Source organism: Cygnus olor, chromosome 2 (genome assembly GCF_009769625.2).
Source record: "Cygnus olor isolate bCygOlo1 chromosome 2, bCygOlo1.pri.v2, whole genome shotgun sequence".
Lineage (NCBI taxonomy): Eukaryota > Metazoa > Chordata > Aves > Anseriformes > Anatidae > Cygnus > Cygnus olor.
The window spans coordinates 155,763,384-155,783,844 of NC_049170.1; the positions used below are offsets into that span (position 1 = coordinate 155,763,384).

The following is a 20,461-nucleotide window of genomic DNA, read 5'->3' on the forward strand; positions in this document are numbered from 1 at the left end:
GCCCCTTGATTTTCAAAAATCTGTATCATATACAGACAAGGAGAAAACAATGCACCTAACACATCCTGCGCTCCGCAAATAAAAAGTAGAAGGCATCTGCCAGCTGTGGAATATAAATTCAAGAAAGGATCAAAATAAATAAATAAATAAAACCCTGCTTTTTTCTTCAAGCACCATCCGTAAAACTGAAGGGCACAAGCAGGTGCTGTAGTTTACACCTCAGCCAGATGGTGTCCCTAGGAGACAGCGAGGTGCTCAGGTCTGAACTCCCTGGAAGAGATTGCAGGGTAAAAAAGGGCATTAAAATATCACAGTGCCCTGCAGTAGTCAGAATTTCCTTCTAAATAAACGCATTACTGAAATACTGACTGGGCAGCCGCCTGCAGAGGGATCGGGGCAAGCAACATTTAAAATAGCTATGGGAGCCTTCAGCCCAAGGTTTTTCCTCCTGTGTATTTCTCAGGAAATGTTGGTTTCTGGCACTTAGGGGCGGCAGCGAGAGATTGGAAACCAGATCTGCCAAGGGGCATTCTGCACTTTCAGCGCCAGGAGCTCAAAACGTCATTTCTGTGTGTCTGGGCTTGCACGCCAAAGTTTTATAAATACATTATTAAAAACAGCCTTTGCCAGCTGCTAACCCACGTGGGGCCAGGGTAAATGGAGCAGACCAGCAGCTGGTGTCACTCAGCAGAACGGTGCCGGGATGAGCTGAGGCCGGCTCGAAAGGCAGCAGACGTGGAGAGCTTGGTGGGCACGGTTCACCTCCCACGCTTCTGCCCCAAAAGAAGGACTGCTTTATATGACCAGGCTGGAGAGCTGCGTTTCGAAGTCATTCGTCCCCACTCCAGGCTAAAATACTTCAAGAGTTCATTGCGGTGTTATGAATGCTGAAAGGTATCTCAGAGCAGTCATTTGGACTAAAAATAAGGGGAGAGGGGGAACGCAAATCAAATCAGAACATCTGCTTAAGATCTAGAATCATAACCTGTGGTAGCTTTAATGCACATTTGTGGTTCAGTGTTATTCTTGCATTCGGGCCAAAATACATCATTTTATCCGTTTTTATAGCATGGAGAATTGAACCAAGTCTCTTAACTTGCAACGGGTTTATGTATGGATGTTTCAGGGAGACAAAATTGCCCCACCCACATCAAGACTCATATCCCAGTAATGAAGTCTTCAGGGGTGTTAGAAGAAAGGCTGGAGATAAAGCATTTCTAGTGAGAGGTTTTCCACAGCAGTTTCCTTCCCACTTCAGTTCACCAATGTGAGATGAAGCCCAGTCTGCGGTCACAGCATCTGATCAACATTTATATCCTATTCCAGGAGGAAGGGTTGAAAAGGAGCCCAGACTGGGACAGTCTAGGCTTCAGAGTGACCCAAGAATAAGAAATTATGTTTAGGGGACCCTGTTTACAGTTGGCCAACGTGGTTTTCTGTTATTACTATTTACTTCAGCCTATCACATGGGAATATTTTTCCTTCGAGTGGCATAAGTCAATTCACATCCTTTAAAAATACCTCTTTTTCTGTATATTTTGCAAGCATCACTATGGGATAACTTTGTGACACATTTACATGTATTAAGTGATACTGCAAAAAGACCTGACAAACCCTATTATGTCTAAGTTTGCTACCAAACGGCAAACTCTGTGCCTGAGGTCCCATTTTTAATAGTTTACCGGGGAATAAAGAAATGAATAATTCTGACTACATGCAAATATGATGTAGGAATGGCATCCGGGCTGACAAGCATGCTGGTAAACGTTAAAGTAAGCTCTCTGTGCTTAAAATACAGGCATAATACCAAGCTATTCATACAGCCTCACAGCTGAACAAACAATATGCGGAAGATAGACACAAGCTCTACACAACATGTAACTTTGCTATAGCTTTTTCAGGGGGTGGTATAGAGTTAGGTCAGTGAGCATCCATGGCAAGTAAACTCACTTTGGAAAATGTAGACTTCTAAAAAGCAGCATTAAAAAAAAAGAGCTGAAGGAGAACTGGATCTTCTCATCTCAAAAGTATTTTATTCTTTTGCTCATTGTTGGGCTTCTCTTGTACTCCTGTGTTGTAAGGGATGCTGCTTTGTCTTCTTGAGCATCATGGAAGCTGAGAACAGAGCTAGGGCTCTGCATCCAAAGCATCCCATACACATTCAGAACCAAACCACATAGCTGGGCTGTATTTTCTTGTGTTTTTGCTTCTTTCTTTCTTTTTCCCTGTTTGAACCAAAATGAATGAATATCCTGACATGAGTTCATTTGGAAAATGAAGCCCCAGCCCTTTGTGAATAAGACCATGGGGTTTTCTATCCTTTTCTCTCTGTTTTTGTCCTGCCTGGGCCTGATGCAGAAGGGACAATACAGGGACTTTGTTCTAGCCCCACTTCTCAGATAATGCTGTCATATCATTGTAATTCAGGGGACAAGGAGGGGAAACTAGTATGAAAGAATACAAGCAAAACTGTGTGCTTAGAAATGGCATCCTGCAAAAACGAAGAGAAAAGAAGGGACAGATATAAAGAATGTGGCAGAGCAGAAAACTTTGGAGCATTTCCAGGATGCGTAATTTAAGTACAAGCACTGGATATTCCCTACCTCAGCCCACAAACACTGCTCTTCTGTCCTGGTTTGAGACGTCACCGACACCAAAACCCCTGTGAATCAGAGATGGGGAAAAAAACAACCACCAAACAGACCAATTTCTCTGATCTTTCATCCTTTATAGGAGTGAGTCAGTCACAAAACTGTATTAACTCAAAAACCAAAACCAAACACACGAACAAAAAACCTGGAGTCAATACTAAGACGATCATTTCAGCAGTGCGATCTAATAAAAATCACTCATACCTCATGCAAGCAAAAGTTCAAAGACCCTACAGGGACAGTGCAAGGAGCAGTGATTCAAGTCTGAATGTAAAAAGCATGTCTAGCTGGGGACAGTAGTGTGCTCATTAACACACCTGAGCTTTTACCGGAGGATGTGTTTTACTAAATCCTGACACCAACCTGTGCATCTCACTGTTAAATTCTAAGGGTGCTGATATTGTTTTTGCTTAATTTCACCTATTTGTCTGCTGCTGCTGAACATCACCATACACCATATAAGTGTTCTAACTATGCTGGCATTCATAACGTGATTTTAAATATCTTTAGTATGCTCCTCTGAAGAAGAGGTCAGCCTACGGTGGAAAAGACAGCGTCTGATTATACAGCTTTTCACACACACAAACAAAAAAAGAAAAACAAAAAAACAGAACACTAATACATCTGACATCTAGTAGAGTCAGCTTGTTGATCGTGTCTCTTCCAACTCCTGAACTAAGCAATTTAATTATCTAAATTATTGCTGATATGAGCAGGAAGCACACCATATAAAAGAGAGATGGGGCTGTCTCCCCCCCCAGTCAGCTCATGCTGTCGTATATCTTTGTTCAATGCTTTTTAAAGAAATCATCCCATGGCATTTCTGGAAGATATGCATCTTTCCAGGTCTGATCCAAAGCCAACTGCGGTTAATGAAAACAGGGCCATTGATTTCAGCGCGCATTATTTCAAATCCCAAATGAATAATAGAGCAGAAAATCCTCTGCTAACACCAGCGTTGCTCCTGAGGTACTTTGTTTAACTACAACCGATGGAAAATCTGTGATACCAGGAGGAGACTGTCAGCAGGTCCACAGCTTGTTGGATGGGGACTTTCACGGACCCTGCCAGCCAAGAGGTCCCCAGCACCTGCTCTAAGTACCGCTAATGCGGTGGGAGCTGAGGTGGTTCTTCCTGTCTTTTGCAATATCATGTCTCAAGATTAGCTCCTAATCTGCTCCCCAAAAAGCAGATCGCCCGCACAGAGGTGGTTGGTGTGAACGCTAGCCAAAGAGATCTGTCGTTTTGACAGGAGATGAAATGGGGCGCCGAGGGAAGAGCAGCAGAGCCTCCAAACCCATCGTTTTTTTTTGCCTTAGCTGAACTCTGTTAGTGCTCCGAAGCACTTGGTGCTGGAACTACAGGGCCCTGCGAATGATTAATATCGCTGTATTTGGAAAGAAGTTTGATCGTGCAACAAATAAATTGCATGCAGAACATTTAGGAGGGGGAAAATTAATAACTAGCTGCTTGCTAAGTGACAGGTGTCTGTCCAGGAGACTGAACGAGGCAGGAATTGGATGGGAAAAAATATACAGAGAAGGGTAACCGAGTGTCTTAAAGGATCAGAAAGCATTCTCCAAGGGGGACTGGATTAACTCAGCATGGGCATTTCCTAATTTCTGCATGCTCCCCCTTTGCAGCCGTAGAAACGTTCTTTTAACCTCTGTGGCATCGCACGTGCTCTTGCAGGGAAACCTGAGAGAAAGTCAGGACTGGAATTCGGCAGCTCCTGACTCCTTAACCCACGCTTAGATCATGTATCCCACCAATTGATCCTTTGTAAGTGCATCCACCACAGACGATTTAAAACAAGCTATTACTGGTTGCCTGCCAAATTGCTGCAGTTCTAAAATACCCTAAGTACTGGTCGAGCACTTTGCAATGTATTTTTGCCTGCTGCAGCCACGCAGTGTCTGCAGGCTAAAGCCTTGATGCAATAGCCTCAAGTATAACTTTCCAGTGATTTGTCCAAAGGAAGTAACTTCAGATTTAAACTGTATTCTTGTATATCAAATCTTTATATTGACTGGCTACAAAAACCCCAGACTAACCTGAAATAAAATGCCTCTGTGATAGAATCTCCCAAATCCTGAAGTCTGTGGTTAGGGTACCTCCAATTCCACACCACCGTTCCCAAATTTACCTTGGTACCTCTCCTACAAATAGGCTGCACTCAGACGGTGAGACCAGCAGTCCAGACTACATTACACAGAAGCAGCAACACAGCTCACCCATCCCAATAATGACTCCATCGCACCCTGGATACTTTAGAAAACTTTCTCCATATTCCTTCACCTTTTTTTTTTTTTTAAATTTAGCACAGAAGTGTCTCTCATATTGAGACCTTAGCAGGGTTTGCAGTATACACATCATAAAACTGAGAAGTCCACCACCTCCATGTAATACTGAGCACACTGTCAATTTAGGATTATAGACAACACTATTTACTAGCATCCTCACGGAAAGAGCCCAATTCAAATATTTAATTTTACAGCCACCAGTGTAAAGGATATAAAGATTAATAAGGAGCAATGTCAGTGAGTCAAAGACCAAAATGACATCCACAGAAGAAGTTAACAGCCCAAACTGTGGAAGAATTTTTCAGCAGAGTAGAAAATCCCAAGATGTCCCCAGCACAACATGCTCTGACTGTCCTTACTGCCATACATGTGGACGATGTTGATTTATTTCAGGGTCACAGAACACCAGTCCTTTGACCTAAGCCCTGTATGGGGAAAGTCCCACAAACCCCATTTCCTTTCAGGCATGGAGAGAGTGGTTCCAGCCCGCATTAACTATTGGGAAGAAGCCTTTAACACCGAGCCCCTTGAGGCCATTCAATATGAGAGTGCTCTACTCATACCAGGCCCATTTCCTGCTTTTTATATCCTCATGGAAGTTCTTCCAGCTCCTGGAATGAAACCTAATATTTTTTTTTTAGTACAGTACAGGATTATGTCAGTAAAAAGACCCATATGTCATGGCTTTATATAGTCAGCTAACAGAGCTGGAGCCAGGAATTGGGATGGGATAACAGCCTAAATCTGGAAAATAGGCAACATATTTTCTAACAGGGAGGAGCGTGGTGAATGTATCTCCCAGAAGCCCTACTGAGGCCCATGCAAGGAAGCATTGCTTTGGATTTCTTGCCCGATGCATTATGATAATGGCATGAAAAAGGATTACCAGAATCCCTAGAAGTTCCAGAAATGAGCTCATACCAACTGTTTCTCATTCCTAGGGTTAATAAACAGGGCCACAGTCATTTGAAATGACCACGCACTCAACCAGCCACTTCCAACATTTTTACTGAACTGTCCAGACAACAGAAAATTTCCCCAATACAGGAATACACGTATCCTAGTCACACTATATTGGTGAATCTCTCCTCCACTTGTTCCAACAAGTTAATGGCCATTGAATTTTCTGAAGGTATGTACAGAAACAATGGCTACATTTGATTAAGAGATCAATTTCAAAGACTTTCCATTGTCTAATTTTCATGTTCTTGGCCTCTGTAAAGAAACCCAGAACAATACTCAAGACACCAACACACCAACAAAAGTGAAAGATTTGTGAACAAAGGCCATAAAACCAGAAGATACCCAGCACTACATGGGAAGGTGCAGGTAAGAGGGTGACATCCTCAGCCTCGCCCTGATGCTTTCCCTTAACGCTTGTCCCCTGTGAGGGATCCACTGCCTGAAATCCACCCCACTGAATATCTCCAGGCTCTTGTCTCATGAGAACAAGCATTGCCACCTCTCTTTTAAAAGAGAAGAAAGAAAAAGGACAGCCGAAGAGACAAAGAAATAGGCAGCTTGCAGGAAGCCCTCTCCCACCACACATTCTGGAGAAGGCCATTCTTTACATCCCTGGTGCTGTACAGAGGATTTGAGACTGAAAGTCTTGGAAGCAAGTGCCTAAATGTCACCCAAGCTTTTTTTTGGCTTGAACGTAAAATGTTTCTCTCTCATGAAAGGATCTAGGGCTAGGAGGAAACGGGAGGATGCAACTCTCTAACCATAGGGACCTGCACTGTAGATGTCTTCACTGTCACAATAAGCTCCTTTAAAGTAAGAGAAATAAGAGAACTAACAAGCACAGCCTCATTGCAGCACGAGCTTTGAGTCAAGGTAAGTTGAAAATCATATCCTTGACATCTCTGGGATCACTGCCCAACATTGTAAACACCATCAACACAGGACTAGCAGGTAAGGGAAACACAGGAGAGTCAAGCAAAAGCAGAGTCTCAAGGATCTTAAGTCTGAGACTGAGATAAAATATATTTCCCTGCCCCTAGTTCCTGAATGCAACAGAGAGAAAATTGCTGCCCGTGAATCATCCTGCCAGGAGACCTGCAGCAAAGCTCTGCTCCTGTCCCTTTTCGTGGCTTTGCTGTTTCTAGGGCTGTGAGTATGAAGAGGATGCCAATGAAGAAGTTAAAAGAAGTACAGCAAATAAGGGTCTGGAAGCTGTAAATGAAACAAAATAACTGTAGCCAGAGAAAGGGTGCAAATTACTCCCATTTTCTTCAATGAAGGGTTCTCATGACTACTGCCACTTCTACTGAAAGGGTAAAAAAACAAAAGTTGTGCTCTGCAGCTCACACACAGCTCTCACACCAGGGAGGTGTCAGCTGCAGAAGCATTCTTACTTACTAGTGTATGAGAAAGGTCAATACCTGCCACCCCAGCACAACAGCTGTCTGCCTGTCTGTGCTTCAGGCAAGGGGTCAGTGTCAATGATCCTGACACTGACTGGAAGGGTTTTGAATCACCTCGATTCTCATTGCACCCGATCCCCTCCGCTCTGCTTCATTTCTTTTAATTCTTCTCACAAGTCTCAGAAACAGCAGCAGTCACTCTCTTGAAGGACATGGAGAGCAGAAAGGGAGACAACTATACAAAAATAAAGCATGAGGATGAAACACAGAACAATATCAAATTCAGGTCTTCCTAACATTCTCCTTTCTTCATATCTCAAATTCTTGTAATTAACTACAAGACCACCTGTGACACCAAGCTGTGTCAAAGACCAGAAACTTAAAAATTACATGATTCCATTTCCTTTCCTTTTCATATTGTAATGTCATGAATTCGTACCTTAAAATAAGAGAGAGATTGGATAGGCTGTAGTAGATATCAAAGATTGTATGTGATGGTTGGAGGAAGGATACTTTAACTGAACAAGGACCCAAATGTTTCCAAAGCTCCCATTAATCTAAAACTAATGACAAGCTTGCAGACTGAACTGTTATCTCAGAGGCAGAGGTCAGATCTTTAGGTACAGGTCTTTTTATGATGCTATACCTTATCCCTGTGTTTTGTTCTCATACCAGTTCGTGCAGACGGCCAAGGGCTGTATAGTGATATCAGGAAAGCAGTAAAAGCAGAGAGAACTGAAAACGAGGATGCCAGGATCAGACAGCAGGACGTACAGCTGCTAACAGGAAAAGAACAGCAAATGCAGAACAGGAAACTTTGGTAGAGGAGAGAGGACAGGAAAAATTGTAGAAATGGAAAAGAAATACACATTTAGACAGCAGTTCTAGAACTTAAATCAAATGACATCTGTGCCTTCATGGACTTTAGAGATGCATTTAAGATGTTCTCTCACGCTACACTATCTCCTAAGACACTGTAGAGCTTTGGCTTGGTTTTATCTAATCTAAATTCAGATTGTAGGTGTCTAACTAACATTGTATGTGTTATACTTGAGCTACTCAGGGTGGGTCCCCCTCCTAGTTCATGGAGAAGAAAACAAATCCATACCTAGATTGATTTTACCTCTTTCTGAGGAGGACGAGTGAAACAAGTGAGCTACACACGAGCAGTGCTTATCCTCCTCAGAGCCTAGATAAACAGTTGAGATTTAGGTGCTGATGTATCAACAGATGTCTATGTGGCCAAGGTGAGATAAAGCCAGCCGAAAGCAGCAACTACTCACAGACTAACGGTAACAATAGGAAACTTTAGCCAGTTCAGATGCAGAGGGTGAAAACAGCTGAGTAGAAAGACTTTGTCCAATGGGGAGAAGAAGCATGTAGATTTCTAAGCAGACATCCTTTCCAGAATGATGAGATTGTGTTACAAAAGCAGGTTTGGGTAGAAGGAACAAAGTGAAGCATTAAACTAGCTTACACAAAGAGTGTTTAAGAACATCCTATGCAGGACCTAGCCCAATTTCTGGGTGAATCATTATGGACATAGGACCTAAAAGGGCATTCACAGAATCTTGAATTGCCTAAAGGGTGAAACTTCAGTTTGACTTTTCTGTACACACAAACTGAACTGGGTGAAGTTAGTCTTGATGTTCAACTGACGTAAATGCTCGCACTGACTCTGGAAGTAGGCTCCAGGATCTGGGGACCTGAGGTCACACCACACCAGTAAAAACAAAGGTGAAATAAAGCACTGAGTTCCTTGACCTTTCCTATGTCGTTCTATCACTAGATCTCCTTCTCCACCAAGGAAAGAGCAAGTGTTTTTCTTTGCTTTCCTTCTCATGTCAAGGCAAGTGCAAAATATTTAATGCACCATCATGATGGGCAGAGATGCACATACATTTATCCATATACAAACAAAGCAGTTATTTTCTGAAGAGTAACTGTTTAAATAAATCGTTTCCTCTTTATCTTGAGTATATCTTCTAATTTCAATTAGAAAAAAAAAGCATAAGAGATAAAACAGCAAAACAAAGACAATCTCAGTGTTAGCATGGCTGACAGACTTATTTACTGGATGAAAACTGGGGTTATAACTCTTGTTTTCCATGGGTATGCATAAGACCTAATTTAATGAATGAATGTTTTTCATATTCATGTCAACGTATTTAGAGGACAACTCTTATTTACAGATTAATGAAGATAGAAGGGAGGATTACGTGCAATCTGATCTCCTGCGTAACGTGGGTCCAAAATTATCCTTAAAATACCAGCATCTCATTTATAGCTTGTACAAAAGAGGCAGTACTTTTTCCGGCTCTAGAGAGCTTTTGGTCTTGATTTATGAGACAAAACATTCCTGCACCACAACTAGAAAGTTGTTCAGATGCTCAGCTACCATCATCTGATATACTGAGACTCTAGAATGAATTCATTCATCTTCTGTTTCCAGCGTCCTTAAATCATCGTGCTTTAATCTGAAACCCTGCCTTGTTTTTGGGCCTAGTTTTGAGTTGCTAGGCTCAGTTAATACCCCAAAATTTTGAAGTGTTCCCTACAAAAGTGATCATAAAACTGTACAATGCCAATAGTTATTCCTTAGCCTGAAAAGAACCCCAAACATATAAGAAATGAAATAAAACACCAGTTCAGCTAAATCAGTGTTTCACTTGTGCAATAAAGAGAGAAAAAATAAAAAGATTCCTCAAGATCAGCATAGCACCTTGTTTTTTATATGCCCTTCAGAAGCTCTAAACACTGCTGCTGCTTACCAGTGGCTGTTTAAATGCTTTAGGAGAGAAGCCAAACGCAAGGTGATGCTGAATCCTCAGAGCGAGAAAAACTACGCATTTGTGTGCAACTAAACAGTAAGTATCTCAAGAAGTTCTCAACAATCCCCCCCCACCCCCCGGTAGCTATAGCAACTGCATTCACTGTGTTTTTACTAGGAAACATTTTTTAAAGCTACCTAAGAAAGTACGTTTTTCAGCCCTTGTTTATGCATTTAACTTTCAGGTCTTCCGATACAATCTCACTCCCCCTTCAGCTCCCACCCCTTCTGCTTCCACTTGGCATGCATGGCATGCGAGTTGCTGGGGTGACTCCCAAATTCTGGGAAGGAATTTTCTCTCTGAAATTCAGCATGCTTAAATCCAAACTGCTGGACTGTGGCTTTCATTTCCAGTGAAACGCCTTGCCAGCGCAAAGGCTTACATCTCTCAGGCAAATCTGACATCCGAGGAGAATTACACTGAAGTAATAACTGGTCTAAGTTCTAAAATACCATAAAGAGGATGGGAAAAGAAATAATCCTTGTTCAAGAACCTTAAAAAGTTAGATTTGGAGAAACAGTTGCTGTGTTAGACTTCTGCCTTGCTATTTTTACTTACACTAGCAAGTGTTGAAGATTTGTTGCTTTACTGCACTACTTGGGATATGAATGGCTTTGGAGAGCCATTATACTCAGCTTGTCTGACATAAACTACACCTTCCCATGGCATGGTCTTCTCTATATGATTGGCATCGTACAGTGCAGTAGTCATGTTTGACATTTTTCTGTTGAAAGGGATTATTTCCCCCCTTGAAATAGCTATGTAAGACCAGAAGAGAGTGCTGGGTTTCCTTTATTCTTTGAAACAACCATTTGAGCAGAAGACTGCTGTAGGTTTAACTCGTCTCTCTGGTGCTGCCACCTGTATGAACACCAGCTCTGACTCTCAAGTCACTGAGACAGAAGTACCCTAGCACTTCACATTTGCTCTCCCTTTTGAGAAGACAGAATTTTATTTCCCTCTGAGGTGTGTGAAACATTGAAAAGATCAAAAGCATGCTACAGTTCTTCATACTCGACACACACACCTTCCACTTCTGAAGTCAGTGGAAAAATGTTTGTCAGACAAAATTGCACGGTACATCCGCTCCTCCACTCCCGAGTCTCTTCTCACTGACAATGGCCCCCTTATTCCCTTTCCACACCACTGCCTTAGTTTGACATATTGATTCATTTACTCATGTGTAGCAGCTTGTCTAGCTTGCCTCTGACTTTGCTAATTAAGAAGAGTCCACCATAAAACGCACACACAAACACAAAAAGAAACTACAGAACACCACCCTTCCTAGCATACTATTAGATTTCAGGTAGAAGCTTTGTTTTCATATGCTATAAAAGCTAGTCTGTTGCTTTTATAAAGCATTCGGTTATATCCGCAGCAATGCCACTGAATAGCCATTAGACCAACATTTTTCCTATTTTTGTATGCTTTTCAGGTGAAGTTCCTGTAAGGTTGAAAACATTAAAAGGCAAAGTGCAATGTTAAAAGCTAGAATACAAGTCTCAGCACTAAGATTTTCCATGTCCATCTTAAGCCAGAGCACAGATCGCTGCAACTCAGTGCAACAGAAACGCAGCAGTGCGTGACAGAAGAATAAGTGATGTTATCACCAATGTTATTCAACATTCCAATATAGTAAAACATTATGATACCTGGAAAATATTCACAAGTTGTCATCCTGTTCCTAATAACATCCCAGAGGCAAAAAAAGATTTTTTCCCCCAGTGCATACCAGTGTACAAGAGTGTCAGCTTTATGACTCCAGCCTATGAATTACGCCAGGAGGACTCGGATTCACTGGCAACAATTCAAGAACAGGAAAGTCAGGACAATGAAATGACTTCAAAGGAACATGAGTTATTGGAAAGATCATGCAAGTGCAGGCTAAGTATCAAGGCTTAACACATTTCAGTTTCATCAGATTCCAAGTAGCAGGAATCAATTATTTTTCTGTACCAGCAAATCTTCAGAATCTCAGAGCCTGACTCCATTCTGATATGCAGCTGCAGCTCTATGTGTTAGTGTAAATCAAAAAAACACCGAAAACAAAGCCAACAATAAAAAAAATTATCTTTGAGCCCAAAAGGAATTAGACAGGAGTGAAGTATCACTGCCCGTGATGCTGAGGCTTAACCACCTTTCTTCAGAGGACAAGCCCTTAAAATATATTACCAAATCATTTAAGTCCATTCAATGGTTACTCTAAGATGACTCTTAGACTTAATGAGAGACTTGTCTTCAACCACAAGTTATAAATAGCAGCATTGCTTTTGCCTGGTGTGAATCTCACAAAAAAAGGGAACATTTATAAGGGAAAAGCAATTGTCTAGGACTGGGCTACATTCTCCCATTTCTCAACTTAGGAAAAGAGAGGAGGGAAGAGTATTTTGCCTACCATGTGTTTCTCAGCCACGTAAGACCTACCTTGTCTCTGAACTCCGTCCTGCAGCAGAGGAATGCCCTTCTTGCAGGCTGGAGCCCTGCAAGTAAACAGGCAGGGACAGGCAGGATGTGGGCAGAACTTGGGATCTACGGCACCCGCCGCCCTAAGAGGCTGCACCCTCCCAGGGACCAAAGTAGCCTCACAACCACCACAAAAGCAGAAAAGGACCGGCAATGAAGGGCTATCCCCACTGCAGTGCCTCCCATGATTACTGCTTGGGTAACACCAGCCCTCGCCTCCTGCCTGGGCCAGGACAACACGTAAGCACTGCTCACCCTCCCTTTCACTGAAAGACCAGTTGCTGTGCTGGTCCCAGTATCCCCATGAGTACTGGGGAATGCACTGGTACTTGCAGATACCCATTGAATTCAGACTGCTCTCTGGCAATCAAAGCTCACCAGCTTCTAGTCCATGATTTCAAGCATTTCCTGATACACTAGCCTAGAAAAGATGCTGCCAGCAATATTCTAGCTCATCTACTTCTGATAGAGAGAGCAGCCTGAGTGCATTTTTTTTTTTTTGTAATTTGTCATAAACAATTTTTAAAAAGATCCAAGTCATTTTGCAAATTACTGAAAACATTTTAAAAGTTCAGTGTTTTCAATATTCCAAGTGTTCCTACCAAACTCATCACATCAGGAAAAGCCAACTTTGACATTTTTTTTTGAAATACCACACCCTGAATTATGTGCTTCAGAAATGACTACAGTCCTTGCTAGCCTTGCTGATTTAGTAACACAGCTTGCAAAAAGATCGATGTTCAGACAATCCCACTGGTATCTCAACATACCTCTTAGCAGATTAAAGTACTCCATATTTTTTTCATTGGGATGACAGAATCTACTCCTAAATAAAGAAACCACAGTAGAAGCCTCAATAAATTGGGAGTCATTTTCCACTTAAGTCCATATAACACTAAACACGCTGTTGAAACCTTAAATCACAGAAAGCTGTTGTTAGTGACAGAGCCCTCCCTAGACTTCATGGATTTATTCCCAGAAAGCATTAAACCTAAGGGCAGGATTGCATTAATTTTCTTACCTTTATTTTCTACTCTGTTCATCCATCACTTAAACCAAATCCCAAAGAGTCAGTTTTTACTGTGCAAGAAAGCATCAGTGTGCACAAGGTTAGAAGCCTTTTCCTGAACTCAGGAGATACAATGAAAGACCACAGAGAATACAAAAATACCTTCAGTTCCTCAAATATGGACTTGAATGTAAAGTAATTCCTGAGTCCCCATCCATTCAGACTTCTTCTGCGACCTTCAAAATCTGCTTATTTTAATCATCAGCTTTTCTTGTGAACACATTAGAGATACTAAAACCTATAACAAACCAGCAGGTGCTGAAAGAGAGATGCATACCACTGTTTTTATACACTGTGACCAAAGGAAACTGCCTGCATTTTTAAATACAACTTAAAACTTTTGCTTCAGTGGAATCACCTGAGAACGATTTAAGTGTTTATTCCTCTTCAGGTGTCAGGTATTTTATTATTTAATAAGACATGGGTACCCTATTTCTCCTAGAAAACAATAACACAAACTTTTGAAAAATTTCCCCCAGTATGTAATACCTGACAAGCACTTCTGCAAATTTTAGCTTTTAATTCTCATTCTTTTCAGTTGTTGTTGGACATACCAGAGTGATTTTACACCTCGGGGGACTGAAATTCATAGATTATTTTTGTGATTCAGTTTGACTTGCCCAAGAAGACCACAAGGTTGTCTTTTGTGATAAACCATGACCTAAAGAGGATCATCTTCAGTAAAACACGAGATTGCATAACTCCAAGAATCACAGGACTGGGCTGTTTCGATGTGCATCGCATGTTTTATTTAAAAGGACAAAACAAGCCCTATAGTCATACAGATGCTCAAAAAGAAGACTCGCCTCTTGGCAGCAGGCAACACACTTTGAATGGTGGCAATTCCAGAACGCTGAACAGGTGATATCTGACTTTAAAACCCAGTAAGACAGCTGGGAGTTGTGAGACCTAGCGTAAAACCTACCACTCCCATGCAGTTGGCACTGTCTACTCCCAGCAATGGAGGAAGTTACTGAGTGGGAGGTTTTCAGCAAGAAAGGGGAATTGTTTGACGAATAAACATCATAAGCAGATGGTGGGAAAAAACAGGGGTAGGTAGGACAAATCCTTTCAAAAATCCTCTTTTAACCTGCATACATCTCCTGAAGCATAATTTAGGAGTGTTTAGTGACACTCCCTCTCGCTGCACCTTAGGGGATTTTGGCAGGGGAACAATTCAAAGCCAAGCTCTGCCCTAAAGAGTTACACATAATTTTCCCATCCTAATTCCTCCAAGTTTTTCTCTCCTGAGTCTTTTAAAGCCCTGAAATAAAGTGCTCCTTCATCTGATCTTCCAGATGCTGCCATGCCTCAAGTCTCCCATCAGCATACATCTCCCAGCAAGTCTCTGTTATGAACTGAATTAGAAGCAGGTCCTGGAGGAATGAGAAACGGGCTATAATCAGGCCATTCACCTGTCAGCTAGTCTGTAAAATGCCAGTTTTTCACACAGGGAACTTGGACACTGAAGGATCTGTTTTGCCTAAGGTTACTGTGACATTGCTGAGAATTTAGCTCAGTTCAGCAATCCAAGTCTTGCACCAAAAGGAAAGCTTCCTTTTCCTTTGTTATCTCTGCTGGGACAGCAAAGGGCACCCTGCTTACCAGACATGATCCCTGTGCCTAAAGAGTTTACAATCTAATAGACAGAATTTCACAAATCCCATGGGTATACAGCCATAAAGGATTCAAAAGGGATTAATAGCCTCCTCGCCCCTCCCATTCTTGTGGAGGGTATTTAAGGAGAGAAGCTCTCCTATACAGACAGCATCATGTCACAGAACAGAGAAGGGATTAGCACTTATCATCTGATCAGGCAAACAAGTTAGCTGAACAAGAAGAGCTGGTAATGAGGCAGAAAAGCTGTATGTACAATAGCATGGATCCCCCCACCTAGGCATGGGTCAAGAGTATTCATAACACTGTTATTTAATTGAGAGACTTCACGGATAAAGGCCAACATCTGCAGACAGCTTAGGACTGACAGTGGAAAAATCCATGCTCAGTGGAGCCTGTTAATGACAAATCAGAATTAATAAACATTATCCCATTTATAACAGGAATAAGTGAAAAGATCATACACATAAGTGTCTGCTTAACACAAAATTGTCACCATGCTCCAGCAATTATTTTTGCTGGCCATCTCCAATGCAAGAGAAACACTGTCTTCATAACAGCATTGTCATAAATTGGCTATGGGGGATGAATAAATCAACCCAAAGGCTATTTTTCCCCAAAGCCAATGTAATCCCTCCTCCTGCATGGGCCCTGGAGGAGACAGGGAAGAGCTTTTTTAAGATAACACGCAGCCCAACAGCCTAAAACTTCCTAGATCATCTGCGCATGACTGAGCATGCAGCTATGTGGCATCATAGTCAAAATGTGTATCTCCTAAAGGATCCTAAATCTGATATCTGGGATAAAATTGTCACATCACCCTGCTACAGCTAGTCCAGACCCTCCTGTCAACCTAAACTGCTCCAATAATCAATACAAAACTTTTCTACAGTGTTAATTTATTGTGATGCCACTGCTTGTTGGTCAACAGCCATGGTTCCCCCCAGCCTGTCTGTGGGAATGTAGTCCTGCTTGTTAACTCCGCTGACTGATGTGCTGAGGCCTTATTGAAATTACAGGGATTAAACTGACCAAATACAGAGATTTACAGTGTCATTGTCTGTATCTGAGTAAACCACTACTGTCCCTTTATAATCTATACTGAGGAACAGACGTTTCTAAGGAGTAATACATTTCAAACAGGTCAGATGAATCATGCTGTAAAACCTCCTGTTTTTCTTCCCCAAATCCAAAGGGAGCAAGGGCAGTCCAGCTAAGCGGGAGGACTCGGTAGCATACATCTAAAGCTAGGTGAGGTGACCCACCATGACAGCTTGGGCTAAAAGGACCTGTCTCAGACATATTCACTTGTATAGTGCAGCCAGCAGGAGCAGGGAGGTGATCGTCCCCCCGTACTCTGCTCTGGTGAGGCCGCACCTCTAGTACTGTGTTCAGCTTTAGGCCCCTCAGTACCAGAAGGACATTGAGGCCCTGAACATGTCCAGAGAAGGGCTACGAAGCTGGCGAAGGGCCTAGAACACACAAGTCCTGTGAGGAGCGGCTGAGGGCACTGGGGTTGTTTAGTCTGGAGAAGAGGAGGCTCAGGGGAGACCTTATCGCTCCCTACAGCTACCTGAAAGGAAGGTGTGGGGAGCTGGGGGTCGGCCTCTTCTTGCAGATAGTGATAGGACTAGAGGGAATGGCCTCAAGTTGTGCCAGGGGAGGTTCAGGTTGGAAATGAGGAGCCATTTCTTCTCAGAAAGAGTGGTCAGGCATTGGGACGGGTTGCCCAGGGAGGTGGTGGAGTCACCGTCCCTGGGGGTGTTCAGGGAAAGGTTGGACGTGGTGCTTGGGGACATGGTTTAGTGGGTGACATTGGTGGTAGGGGATGGTTGGACCAGATGGTCTTGGAGATCTTTTCCAACCTTAATGATTCTGTTTTATTCTATTCTGGGCCACTCTGCATGAGGCAGGCAGACCCAAGAAAGGTTAAAAGCCACACAAACCTCTGCCTGCTGGCACAGCCCCTGCCCAGGAACTATACCCACCTGTGCTATGTGCAATAGCAATTACTTAAGGGAATTCAGACAGTGATACAAAGATTCTTCAAGTCATTAACAAGGAGAAGGATAAAAGATCATAGTGATAGAAAAGAAGTGATACTGCTTAACACAGAATTGTTCCTGCTTTCTTCTAGTGTTTTTGCTTTGTTTGTTTTCTCACGACTTCTTCAGACCTAAAATACCTCAGCAATTCCTCCAACTAGGGGGACAGTCTCCCTGAAACATAGTTTATCTGCAAGCTCCCTCTGTGGCTTCCTCGGCTGGCTGGGATCCACCTTATGGGTTATTACCTTCAAAAATACTCTTTGGGAGACAGACTGAAAGCATAAACACCGAAGTGGAAATGAGAAGAAATTCAAGTAAGACTAAACATTTTTAAGTTGTTTATCATACCAGGGAAATTTGGCATAAGGTTACTTTATGCTTTATCTGTTTGCTTTGTCGTGTGTTATTACTAGTCTTAACTCAGAAACAGTTTAAGGAGTCAGTATACAGCTCTATTGGATGGTGTCCTAGAAAGCAGCACTTCTTTGACTACCCTGTATTGCTGCAACTAAAATTAACAACTTAATTTTATAGCCCGCTCCTAACTGCTACAGCCTTCTTGGGGTCATGGCCTGTAGTTGAGGAACAGCTGCTAAGGGAAGAGAAAAGGACACTAGGGGGAACAAAACATGACAATAGAGATATCCACTGTAAAAAGAAGTCCAAGAAGCAAATAAAAAAGACAGAACAGTGAAATAAAAGAAGAAAGTATTTGAAATGAACAAATAACTTGAGTGAAAAACAAAGCAAAACAAAACAAAGCAACAAAAAAACAAGAAAGAAAATGCACTCAGTAATAAACCCAAGGGATGACAAGGAATAAAATAAGGCATGACAAAGAATAAAATAAGCCCACGTGGTAAACTGCTTTAATTTCAGGAATGAATCATAAAAGTACTTATGCGTATAATTAAGAAAAGGCTCCACAAAACATAAAAACAACTCTTAGAAATACACTACAGGTGGTACCATAATTATACAGCAAAGTGGGACGGGGGAAATTGGTTTGAAACAACTCAAGCACGAGGTGGCTTATGAAATTTCAAAACTCAAACAAAGGTCGCCAACCCATTTGTTAGGAAAGAGTAGTTCACTAGTGCCCTAGCCTCCCAGAGCAGTTGCGCAGTTTTATTACCTATGCTAAAGCCTTGTGCTTTATGAAAGGCATGGTTTTTTCTTCCTGCTGTAGGAACTTGGAGTCACTGGCCATTGCAGAAGTATTCATCAAGTCCTGTGTTCAGCCTGAGAGCATCCTGGGCTGTGACACTGCAGAGCTTATAGATAAAGTAGGTTTGAGCCTCACCAGCACCCACATGGGACCATCTGATCTTCGGGTGCCACAGAAGGGCTGTGCCCCAGTGCCTTTTAGAGGGGACTGAACTAATTTGAGCCAATGGGCACAAACTGAAACTCAAGAGGTTGCATCTGAACAACAGCAAGCACTTGTAGGTGGCCCTGCTTGAGCAGGAGTTTGGACCGAATGACTTCCAGAGGTCCCTTCCTCAACCACTTTCCTCAACCTCAACCATTCTGTGAGTCCATGATTTTCTAGTCAGGAATTGCAAACATCGTGCCTTTGACCATCTTTCTAGATCTAGTCAATGGGGCTTGTTGAAGATCTTCTGGTATATTTTGCAAAGAGCAGCACTGAGCACCTTCCTGTTATCAAGTATTGCAGTGTACTAAAAACCGCACATTCCTTTGCATTCCTACCTTATCATTTAATTAGGGTATTTCATTTGCTGTGGACCAAAAGCTGTGTCCTACCACTGAAATGGATAAATGGTTGCAGGGATGTCCATTACAAGAAGCACTCTGAAATGGGTATAAGCTGTTGTTTCATTTCTAACTGCAGTAATAACCAAGACAATCCATACACATTATTTGTAACCTTTACCTACTGATAAAATTGGAATTACTGTTGTGCTGTTGTACAAGTGGTAATTAGTTTGACACTAAGTGTGGAGCCAACAGAAATTCCCCTGGTTCCCCCATCTCTAAACTTTTCAGCTCAAAGAAAGCAATTGCAATTGATATACAGAACACCTCTTCTTATGAAAATCAATATAAACCTGGTTGCTTTTGAAAGAATTACCTGGATGCTGCCAACAGGCACATAATTCAACATGGTTAAGCAAACAGCACTGCAAAAATTGCACTTGGGTAATAAGCAGTCAAAACAACTACCAAGCATTGGCTAAGCTCTGATGAAAGAGCATGACTCCAAAAAATATTTAAAACTGTCAATAGTTTAAACTTCCCCTCAAATGTGATGTGAAATATGGTGGGTTTGACATCTCTTATTAAAATTACTTAAGAATCAATATTCTGGACATAACAATAATCAAATTGAGTTGCTTAAACCAAGCTCAGGGGGATCCTTCTATTTTGCAAAGAACCAAAGATTAATTTCTAAGGAACTGAATCAATGCAAAGTAAATAGATTCTGATAAGCTGGGAAAGGATAGCTTGCATCTACTGCATAGTAGATAAGCTCTGCAATAGCAGTGCTACCTGTGCATAGGAAATCTAAATGACTGCATAATCAGGACTGACAGCACTTGCAATACATGACCCATAATTCAATTTCATTCATTCCTAATGAATTGTCAAGGCTAACATAGCTTGGAGGAGTATTTGTGACGTAACCACATCAGCTCCAGGTTTTGCACTTTTTGGCCAGCTCTGCAGCCACATCCACCCTGGTGTGGGATGTGTGGCTCTCCAGGGGGTGCCCAGGATGGGCTGCAATGCTATTTCTGTAGCACAAGCATTCCCAAGCAGGTGCCAGCACTCACAGACACCTGCCCTCTTTTTCTAACTTCCCTACCAAGCAGAGAAGCAATGGGAAGTTACTAAAGAATATTCATACTGCTTTACAGCAGGCAGCCTTTAAAATTCAAACTATGGCATAAGTCTGAGGCTCCTGTTCATCACTGTATGCAAAATACCAGGTATTGGCCATGAAAAACTCAATATCATAAATAATATGAATGGCAACACAGCCACAGCCCAACTTTCAATTTCCCGAGAGTAAACTCTCTTTTAAAAAGTTGTTTCTAGCAGCACAAGGAAATGAAAACTAGCTTACTACTTGTATCACCTAGTGAAAT

At 42.1% G+C, this 20,461-nt stretch overlaps 1 protein-coding gene across 1 annotated transcript in view; it reads right to left on the bottom strand.

Moving 5' to 3' along the window:
- The window catches only part of COL22A1 (collagen type XXII alpha 1 chain), a 218,174-nt gene extending 204,249 nt beyond the window's left edge, over nt 1–13,925 (bottom strand). The window contains exons 1-2 of the mRNA XM_040547335.1: nt 13,786–13,925; nt 13,636–13,694 (exon numbers count right to left, since the gene is read on the bottom strand). The gene's annotated coding sequence lies outside the window, so the exon portion shown is untranslated. The remainder of the gene's footprint in view (nt 1–13,635; nt 13,695–13,785) is intronic.
- Between the last annotated feature and the right edge of the window lie 6,536 nt (nt 13,926–20,461).